The sequence below is a fragment of the Triticum aestivum genome, chromosome 5A (assembly GCF_018294505.1).
Source record: "Triticum aestivum cultivar Chinese Spring chromosome 5A, IWGSC CS RefSeq v2.1, whole genome shotgun sequence".
Classification (NCBI taxonomy): Eukaryota; Viridiplantae; Streptophyta; class Magnoliopsida; order Poales; family Poaceae; genus Triticum; species Triticum aestivum.
The window spans coordinates 3,844,804-3,855,252 of record NC_057806.1 but is presented as its reverse complement, the minus strand read 5'-3'; positions in this window follow the sequence as shown (position 1 = coordinate 3,855,252).

Here is a 10,449-nt window from a genome sequence, read left to right as displayed (position 1 = left end):
TTCTTTCAAGGGGACACAAGCTCAAGACGATCTTCCACCACAAGACTACAAGCAAAAAGGCAAGGACAAGCTTCAAGAGGAAATTGATGCATTTGAAGAAGCTCCGAAGACCTTAGTCAAGTGGATTCCCAAGACTACTTCAAGCTCCACTTCATCAAGTACGACTACAACTCCAAGGATTCCCATCAAGATGATGTGGATCCAAAAGAAGAAGAACTAGAGAGTTCTTGAGGGTGATTCCGCCAACATACTTCACTCTTATCATTTTGGCAAGAACAAGTGCAATCAACTTCCACATCTTGCACTAGTTCAAGGAGTCACAAACCCTCTTATTGGTAAGACAAGGGACAAGGTAACCTAAAAGTTTTCATGGACATCATCTTTTGTGTGCATCACTCTATGTCTATGGATATCCTTGTTTGTTCCTTGTGGGACTAACCCATGTAGGTATTGAAAGTGCAATTCACTCAAATGGATAGCTCCAAGAGATCTACATCAACATTGAGCATCCACGTCTTCAATATCTACATGAAGTCTTCCTCGACAAAACCCAAGGTTAGTTCATCCCTCTTAGGGGAGATATCACATCTAGGGGGAGCTTTACTCTAAGACTTGAGCTAAAGCAACTCTAAAGATGTGAACAAAACAATGCTTTATGTAAAAGTGGTAACCCCACTTGAGCTTAAACGATGAGTATGACCCATGATCAAGTGATCTCACTTGACTCCTAAGTCAATATACTCATATATAGATGACCTAGTCATCGCAAATTGCTTGATAGATGCTAGTATTGGTTGTGCATGTCTTGTCACATATTTCATTTGCCATCTTATTGTGTGAGCATGCTGGTTGCATATTTTACTCATTCGAGGACATCCACTTGTTGTTTTGATTGTTCGGCTTTATTTCTTTTTGCCAAGTGGATGGACAAGAATGCGTAAGAACCTCCTCTAGCTATCTATGCTTTTCTCGTCTCAAACTCTATTCATGCTGCATCACAAAATTTGATCAAGTCAGATTCGAACCACTCTGTGTGAGGAGCGCTCAGAGTCCCTGATTCGTCATAGACTTAAACTTCCAAAACCTCTTTATGATTCTCGGTCTGACCGATACTCCACTTTCGGTCCTACCGAGATCATTAAGTTGATCTAGGTTTTCGATCTCGGTGCAACGGATTTGAACTTTTCGGTCACACCGAGTTTCAGTAACTGCACGCAGTTATGAATCTCGGTGCCACCGAGTCGTTCCACTCGGTCACACCGACAGGGTCGGGCTATATATAGTCACGGGCAAAATTTGGAAATTTCTCCGAACCCCTTCGCCCGCGTGATAGCCTGCTCTGCCCTCGAGGTCTCCGGATCGTCTTCTCGCCGCCAGCAGCCTCCAGTCGCTGGTATCCATCGCCGTCAACGGGAATTCTGCCCTGTCGTTGCCGCCATAGCAAGTCCCCGCCGAACTAACGTATGGACTTGATCTCTGTGCTATTCCTCAATCTGATTCCTAGCACATTGTGATCATATTGATTCTTGCCACGTTTGAGAAACTTCTATCCAGTCAAAACGCCCGTAGTTTAGGTTTGATTCGAAAATTCTAGGTTTAGGTTTCCGCCGAAACCATCTCGGACCCACCGAGTTGAAAAACTCGGTCCCACCGATTTGGCTTATGCCATTGCACAAGTGAGACTCGGTCTGACCGAGAATTACTTATCGGTGTGACCGATTTTTGAAATCAGTGAAACCCTAGCAGTCTCGGTGCCACCGAACTGTGATTCGGTCCTACCGAGTTCACTAGTTTAGGTTCCAAAATTGCTTCGGTATCACCGAGTTTGAAAATCGGTAGATCCGAGATGATTTCAGTAGGAAACTAAAACTAAGTTTTTGGATCATTCTTTTGCAAAATTCTCTGCATTTTGTGATGCTCATCCTTTCTACCTCATCTATAATCTATTCACAGGGTCAGCTGTCAGTTGCAGCATGTCTGATCAAAGTGATAGCCAAAATATGTCAGAGCAGCAAGTGGTGATGAGTGAGGGCACTATTCCCTCCAGTTCATCTGATGAAGGCAGCAGGAGCACTCCTAGCAATTTGCCAAAGGCTGCCACGAGACAAAGGAAGAAGAAAACTTCAGACTCTGAAGATGAGGACTATGTGGCAGAGGAAGAGGCCACTTCCAAGAGAATTGAGCCAGCTCAAGGCACTAAGCCAGGTCAGAAAATCAAAAGGCCAGCAGGCAGGCAGCCCATGTCAAAGGCTAGAGCCTCAACTGAGAAGCCCACTTCCCAAGAGCCAGTTGCAGCTGAGGGCAAGAAAAGGAAGGAGAGAGTGAAGAAGACTGTGGCTAGAGTGCTTGGCAAAGCTTCCATCATGGAAGAGGAAGAGGAAGAAGAGCAGCTGCACCAGCGCCCAAGGCACCCAAGCTAATGGGTGATGCCATAAGGTCAGGGGCTACTGCATCTAAGCCCAAAGCTGCCTCCAAGCCAAAACCTAAGAGAAATACAAGGAGCATTCCTGCAGCTGAGAAGAACAAGGCCCCAGTGCCTGAGACTGTTGCTGAGGATGAGGAAGAAAATGTCCTAAGGAAGCTAAAGCCCAAGATCCCAGACCACAACGATGCTCATCCTGTGGTGAGGACATGAAGCTTAGAAGAGATTCAGGGTTGAGGAAATGGAGAGAAGCAGACCCATATGCTTAAAGGAGAAGGACTGCCGTGGACTACAGGTTTCACACCAAGGAGCAGCAGGATTTCTATGAGACTGTTTTACTAGATAAGAAGCCAATTGTCTGTGACATGAGATGGGTTGACTGGACCTACATGAGGGAGAAGAGGAACACTACCCAGGAGTATATGACAGCTTTCATGCTTGTGGAGTAGCTGACTTTGTTGGGCAGAAGCTCACAAAGTGGAACGAGGAACTGATCATGCAATTCTACTCCACGGCTCACTTTTATCCAGATGGGAGGATCACATGGATGTCTGAGGGTACAAGGTACCAATCCACAGTTGCTGAGTGGCCACAGATCATAAATGCCCCAGAGGAGCAAGATGATGACTTGGATATCTATGCCAAGAAGAAGATGGATCACAACTCAATGTCAAATATGTACAAGGAGATCCCAAATGAAGCACTTGATACCTTCAAGTTTGGCTCTCTGCATTACCTTCTGTCAGGGCTCCCGACGATCAATTGGATACTAAGGCACACCTTATTGCCTAAGTCTGGAGATCACAAGATGATCAGAGGCCATGCCATCAACTTGCTACATGTGTTTGATGTGCCTCAGAAGTTCAAGGTGATGAGCCTCATAGTGGAAACTATCAAGAGGACTGCAGCAGATCAGAAGAGGAGCTGCGGATATGCCCCTCAAATTTAGGAGCTCATCAACTCAAAGATGGGCACAGGCATATATCTGTTGGACAAGGAACACCTGCCCATCCGTCCAGATTTCGAGGACAATCAAGTTGTCATGACTGAGAACGAGCCATCATTTGCCCAAGCATTTGCAAAGAAGGAGACGGCAAGGAAGGAGAAAGCTGCCAAGATGCCTACCCAAGAGGAGGCATCTGAATACTTCTTGAAGACCAAACAAGAGCAGCTCGGTTACTTGATTGCATCCACGCTGAGGATTGAGCAAAGTCTGGCCACTCTCACTCAGAATCAGCAGAGCCTAGAGAGAATCATGGAACAGAAGTTCTATGACTTGGATGTCAAGGTAACGGAAGTTCAGTCTGCAGTGGAGCAGCTCCAGGAGGACATGCAGGAGAGGAGAGGCAGGACTACCACTCATACCTTTGCCAGAGTGCCACGAGGCCCGAGGTCATCTGTCGTGCCGGTTGCTGACACCAGAGCCACCACTTCAGCACCAGCTACAGCCTCAGTTCCACCAGCTCCAGCATCTACTTCTGCTCCAACTCCAGCGACTACTTCAGCATCTACCGAAGCCTTCGTCCTTGGAGTGATCCGGACTCCACCACCACCTGAGGATCAAGCCTGAGCGTCGATCTAGTGCTATGCATTTTCTAGGAACTTTTTGGTAACTTGTTGCCAAAGGGGGAGAAGATGTATAGATCATAGGCTTCGAGAGAGAGAGTGTTGCTTTTCTCTCTTGCTTTATTTGGTGGTTTTTCGAACTTGTCTGCTTTTGAGTGCTTGAGATACTACGTCATTATTTGTGAGACATTGATGATCATGTGTTTGATCATAAGCTACACTTAATGCTTGCTTAATGCTATTATCTTATCTTATGTGATCATTCATTACTCTTGGTGATGAGTGCATGTATTTCACTCTTATCATTTTAAGCGCTCCACCAAGATGTATGTGACATGGAAGAGTAACCCATGACTCTAACTCTTTGTGCATTTACAGTCCAAAGCAAATTTTAAATATGCACAAATTTAGGGGGAGCTCTTACTTATCACATACTTCTCAAAGCGACGATATATTTCACGCTTATTATCATTTTTTAAAGCTTTGATCTATATGTTGTCATCAATTACAAAAAAGGGGGAGATTGAAAGTGCAACTATCCCTAGGTGGTTTTGGTAATTCATAACAACATATAGCTCATTGAGCTAATGCTATTCCAAGATGATTATTTCAGGAAAGCTCAATGATTGGCATGGCATGGATGTGAAAGTGGAACCCTCAAAATGCTAAGGATAAAGGATTGGCTCAAGCTCAAAAGCTCAAGACTCTTCATTTATATTTTAGTGATCCAAGATCACATTGAGTCTTTAGGAAAAGCCAATACTATTAAGGAGGGATGAGGTGTTGCTTAATGAGCCTCTTGCTTCATGTGCTTAGTGATATGCTCCAAAACCCTCAACTATTTCCCATATCCACATATGACCTAAACCCTAAGCCAAACTCGGTCCTACCGATTCTTCCTATCCGGCGCCACCGAGTTTCACTTGTCATTAGCCACTGCCAAACCCTAGCAATTCGGTTCTACCGATAAGGATCTCGGTCTCACCGAGATGGGGTTGCAAACTCTCTATTTCCCTTTCGTAACTTTTCGGTCTTACCGAAAGAGCGAATCGGTCCCACCGAGATTGCAATGTAAACTCAGTGTTTCCCCTTTGTAACTTTTCGGTCTCACCGAGTTCCACTCGGTCTCACCGAAAGAGCAAATCGGTCCCACCGAGTTTGCCTGACCAACTCTCTGGTTAGCTAATTACCAAATTCGGTCTCACCGAGTTTGTGTAATCGGTCTCACCGAGATTACGTTATGCCCAAACCCTAACTATGTCGGTCCTACCGAGTTGCATGTCAGTCCCACCGAAAATCACTAACGGTCACTAGGTTTACATTTTCGGTCCGACCGACCTTGTTGATTCGGTCCCACCGAGATTGGAAAACTGTGTAACGGTTGGATTTTGTGTGGAGGCTATATATACCCCTCCACCTCCTTCTCATTCGATGAGAGAGCCATCAGAACACACACACCATTCCAACTCATATGTTCTGAGAGAGAACCACCTACTCATGTGTTGAGATCAAGACATTCCATTCCTACCATATGAATCTTGTTCTCTAGCCTTCCCAAGTTTCTTTCCACTAAAACCCTCTTTCCACCAAATCCAAATCCTATGAGAGAGAGTTGAGTGTTGGGGAGACTATCATTTGAAGCACAAGAGCAAGGAGTTCATTACCTACACACCATTTGTTACTTCTTGGAGAGTGGTGTCTCCTAGATTGGCTAGGTGTCACTTGGGAGCCTCCGACAAGATTGTGGAGTTGAACCAAGGAGTTTGTAAGGGCAAGGAGATCGCCTACTTCATGAAGATCTACCGCTAGTGAGGCAAGTCCTGTGTGGGCGATGGCCATGGTGGGATAGACAAGGTTGCTTCTTCGTGGACCCTTTGTGGGTGGTTGCTTCTTCGTGGACCCTTCGTGGGTGGAGCCCTATGTGGACTCGCGCAACCGTTACCCTTCGTGGGTTGAAGTCTCCATCAACGTGGATGTAGGATAACACCACCTATCCGAAGCACGGGAAAAACATCCGTGTCTCCAATAGCGTTTGAATTCTCCAAACCCTTCCCTTTACATTCTCGCAAGTTGCATGCTTTACTTTCCGCTGCCTATATACTCTTTGCATGCTTGCTTGAATTATGTGATGATTGCTTGACTTGTCCTAAATTAGCTAAAATCTGCCAAGAACTAAAATTGGGAAAAGGTTAAGTTTTATTTGGTCAAGTAGTCTAATCACCCCCCTCTAGACATACTTTCGATCCTACAGCAACTCCCGTATACCGTAGGAGTACCTTGGGTGTGCCAAACGTCACAACATAACTGGGTGACTATAAAGGTACATTACAGGTATCTCCGAAAGTGTCTGTTGGGTTGGCACGAATCGAGACTGGGATTTGTCACTCCGTATGACGGAGAGGTATCTCTGGGCCCACTCGGTAATGCATCATCATAATGAGCTCAATGTGATCAAGTGGTTGATCACGGGATCATGCATTACGGTACGAGTAAAATGACTTGCCGGTAACGAGTCTGAACAAGGTACTGGGATACCGACGATCGAGTCTCGGGCAAGTAATGTACCGATTGACAAAGGGAATTGTATACGGGATTGATTAAGTCCTCGACATCGTGGTTCATCCAATGAGATCATCGAGGAGCAAGTGGGAGCCAACATGGGTATCCAGATCCCGCTATTCGTTATTGACCGAAGAGGCATCTCGGTCATGTCTGCGTGTCTCCCGAACCCGTAGGGTCTACACACTTAAGGTTCGGTGACGCTAGGGTTGTAGAGATATTAGTATGCAGTAACCGGAAAGTTGTTCGGAGTCTCGGATGAGATCCTGGACATCAGAGGAGTTCCGGAATGGTCCGGAGGTAAATATTTATATATAGGAAGTCCAGTTTCGGCCAGCGGGAAGGTTTCGAGGGTTACCGGTATTGTACCGGGACCACCGGAAGGGTCCCGGGGGTCCACCGGATGGGGCCACCTATCCCGGAGGGCCCCATGGGCTGAAGTGGCGTGGGAACCACCCCTGATGGGCTGGTGCGCCCCACCCAAGGGCCCAAGGCGCCTAGGGTTGGAAACCCTAGGGGGTCGTTGCCCCCCGAGGGGGCATGCGCCCCCCCTGGTTGGAAACCTTAAGGGGCCGTTGCCCCCAGGGGCCGCCCCCCTTTAGATGGGATCTCCAAGGGGGCATGCGCCCCCCCTAGCCCCTATATATAGTGGAAGGGAGGGAGGGCAGCCGCACCTTGCTCTTGGCGCCTCCCTCTCCCTCCGTAACACCTCTCCTCCCCGCTTGTGCTTGGCGAAGTCCTGCCAGGATCCTGCTGCATCCACCACCACGCCGTCGTGCTGCTGGATCTTCATCAACCTCTCCTTCCCCCTTGATGGATCAAGAAGGAGGAGACGTCTTCCCAACCGTACGTGTGTTGAACGCGGAGGTGTTGTCCGTTCGGCACTTGGTCATCGGTGATTTGGATCACGGCGAGTACGACTCCATCATCCCCGTTCACTTGAACGCTTCCGCTCGTGATCTACAAGGGTATGTAGATGCACTCCTATTCCCCTCATTGCTAGAATACTCCATAGATTGATCTTGGTGATGCGTAGAATTTTTTTAATTTCTGCTACGATCCCCAACAGTGACATCATGAGCTAGGTCTATGCGTAGTTACTATGCACGAGTAGAACACAAAGTAGTTGTGGGCGTCGATATTGTCAATTTGCTTGCCGTTACTAGTCTTATCTTGATTCGGCGGCGTCGTGGGATGAAGCGGCCCGGACCAAGCTTACACGTACGCTTATGTGAGACCGGTTCCACCGACTGACATGCACTAGTTGCATAAGGTGGCTGGCGGGTGTCTGTCTCTCACACTTTAGTCGGATCGGATTCGATGAACAGGGTCCTTATGAAGGGTAAATAGAAATTGGCAATTCACATTGTGGTTTTGGCGTAGGTATGAAACGTTCTTGCTAGAAACCTATAGAAGCCACGTAAAAACTTGCAACAACAATTAGAGGACGCCTAACTTGTTTTTGCAGCAAGTGTTTTGTGATGTGATATGGCCAAAGGTTGTGATGAATGATGAATGATATATGTGATGTATGAGATTGATCATGTTCTTGTAATAGGAATCACGACTTGCATGTCGATAAGTATGACAACCGGCAGGAGCCATAGGAGTTGTCTTTTTTTATTTATGACCTGCATGTCAACATAAACGTCATGTAATTACTTTACTTTATTGCTAAAGCGTTAGCCATAGTAGTAGAAGTAATAGATGACGAGACAACTTCAAGAAGACACGATGATGGAGATCATGATGATGGAGATCATCGTGTCATGCCGGTGACAACGATGATCATGGAGCCCCGAAGATGGAGATCAAAAGGAGCAAATGATATTGGCCATATCATGTCACTATTTGATTGCATGTGATGTTTATCATGTTTTACATCTTATTTGCTTAGAACGACGGTAGCTTAAATAAGATGATCCCTCGTAATAATTTCAAGAAAGTGTTCCCCCTAACTGTGCACCGTTGCGAAGGTTCGTTGTTTCGAAGCACCACGTGATGATCGTGTGTGATAGATTCTAACGTTCGAATACAACGGGTGTAAGACAGATTTACACACTCAATACACTTAGGTTGACTTGACGAGCCTAGCATGTACAGACATGGCCTCGGAACACAGAAGACCGAAAGGTCGAGCATGAGTCGTATAGAAGATATGATCAACATGAAGATGTTCACCGATGTTGACTAGTCCGTCTCACGTGATGCTCGGACACGGCCTAGTTAAGTCGGATCATGTTATACTTAGATGACTGGAGGGATGTCTATCTGAGTGGGAGTTCATTTAATAATTTGATTAGATGAACTTAATTATCATGAACTTAGTCTAAAATCTTTACAATATGTCTTGTAGATCAAATGGCCCACGTTGTCCTCAACTTCAACGCGTTCCTAGAGAAAACCAAGCTGAAAGACGATGGCAACAACTATACGGACTAGGTCCAGAACCTGAGGATCATCCTCATAGCTGCTAAGAAAGATTATGTCCTAGAAGCACCGCTAGGTGACGCACCCGTCCCACAGAACCAAGACGTTATGAACGCTTGGCAGACACGTGCTGATGATTACTCCCTCGTTCAGTGCGGCATGCTTTACAGCTTAGAACCGGGGCTCCAAAAGCGTTTTGAGTGACACGGAGCATATGAGATGTTCGAAGAGCTAAAAATGGTTTTCCAAGCTCATGCCCGGGTCGAGAGATATGAAGTCTCCGACAAGTTCTTCAGCTGTAAGATGGAGGAAAATAGTTCTATCAGTGAGCACATACTCACAATGTCTGGGTAGCATAACCGCTTGACTCAGCTGGGAGTTAATCTCCCGGATGACGCGGTCATTGACAGAATCCTTCAGTCGCTTCCATCGAGCTACAAGAGCTTTGTGATGAACTTCAATATGCAGGGGATGGAAAAGACCATTCCTGAAGTATTTGCAATGCTGAAATCAGCAGAGGTAGAAGTCAAAAAGGAACATCAAGTGTTGATGGTGAATAAAACCACTAAGTTCAAGAAAGTCAAGGGTAAGAAGAACTTCAAGAAGGACGGCAAGGGAGTTGCCGCGCCCGGTAAGCAAGCTGCCGGGAAGAAGCCAAAGAATGGACCCAAGCCCGAGACTGAGTGTTTTTATTGCAAGGGAAGTGGTCACTGGAAGCGGAACTGCCCCAAATACTTAGCGGACAAGAAGGACGGCATCACGAAAGGTATATGTGATATACATGTAATTGATGTGTACCTTACCAGTACTCGTAGTAGCTCCTGGGTATTTGATACCAGTGCGGTTGCTCACATTTGTAACTCAAAGCAGGAGCTGCGGAATAAACGGAGACTGGCGAAGGACGAGGTGATGATGCGCGTCGGGAATGGTTCCAAGGTCGATGTGATTGCCGTCGGCACGCTACCTCTACATTTACCTACGGGATTAGTTTTAAACCTCAACAATTGTTATTTAGTGCCAGCTTTGAGCATGAACATTGTATCAGGATCTCGTTTAATACGAGATGGCTACTCATTTAAATCCAAGAATAATGGTTGTTCTATTTATATGAGAGATATGTTTTATGGTCATGCTCCGATGGTGAATGGTTTCTTCTTAATGAATCTCGAGCGTAATGCTACACATATTCATAGTGTGAATACCAAAAGATGTAAGGTTGATAATGATAGTCCCACATACTTGTGGCACTGCCGCCTTGGTCACACAGGTGTCAAACGCATGAAGAAGCTCCATGCAGATGGACTTTTAGAGTCTCTTGATTACGAATCATTTGACACATTCGAACCATGCCTCATGGGTAAGATGACCAAGACTCCGTTCTTAGGAACAATGGAGCGAGCAACCAACTTATTGGAAATCATACATACTGATGTGTGCGGTCCAATGAGTGTTGAGGCTCGCGGTGGCTATCG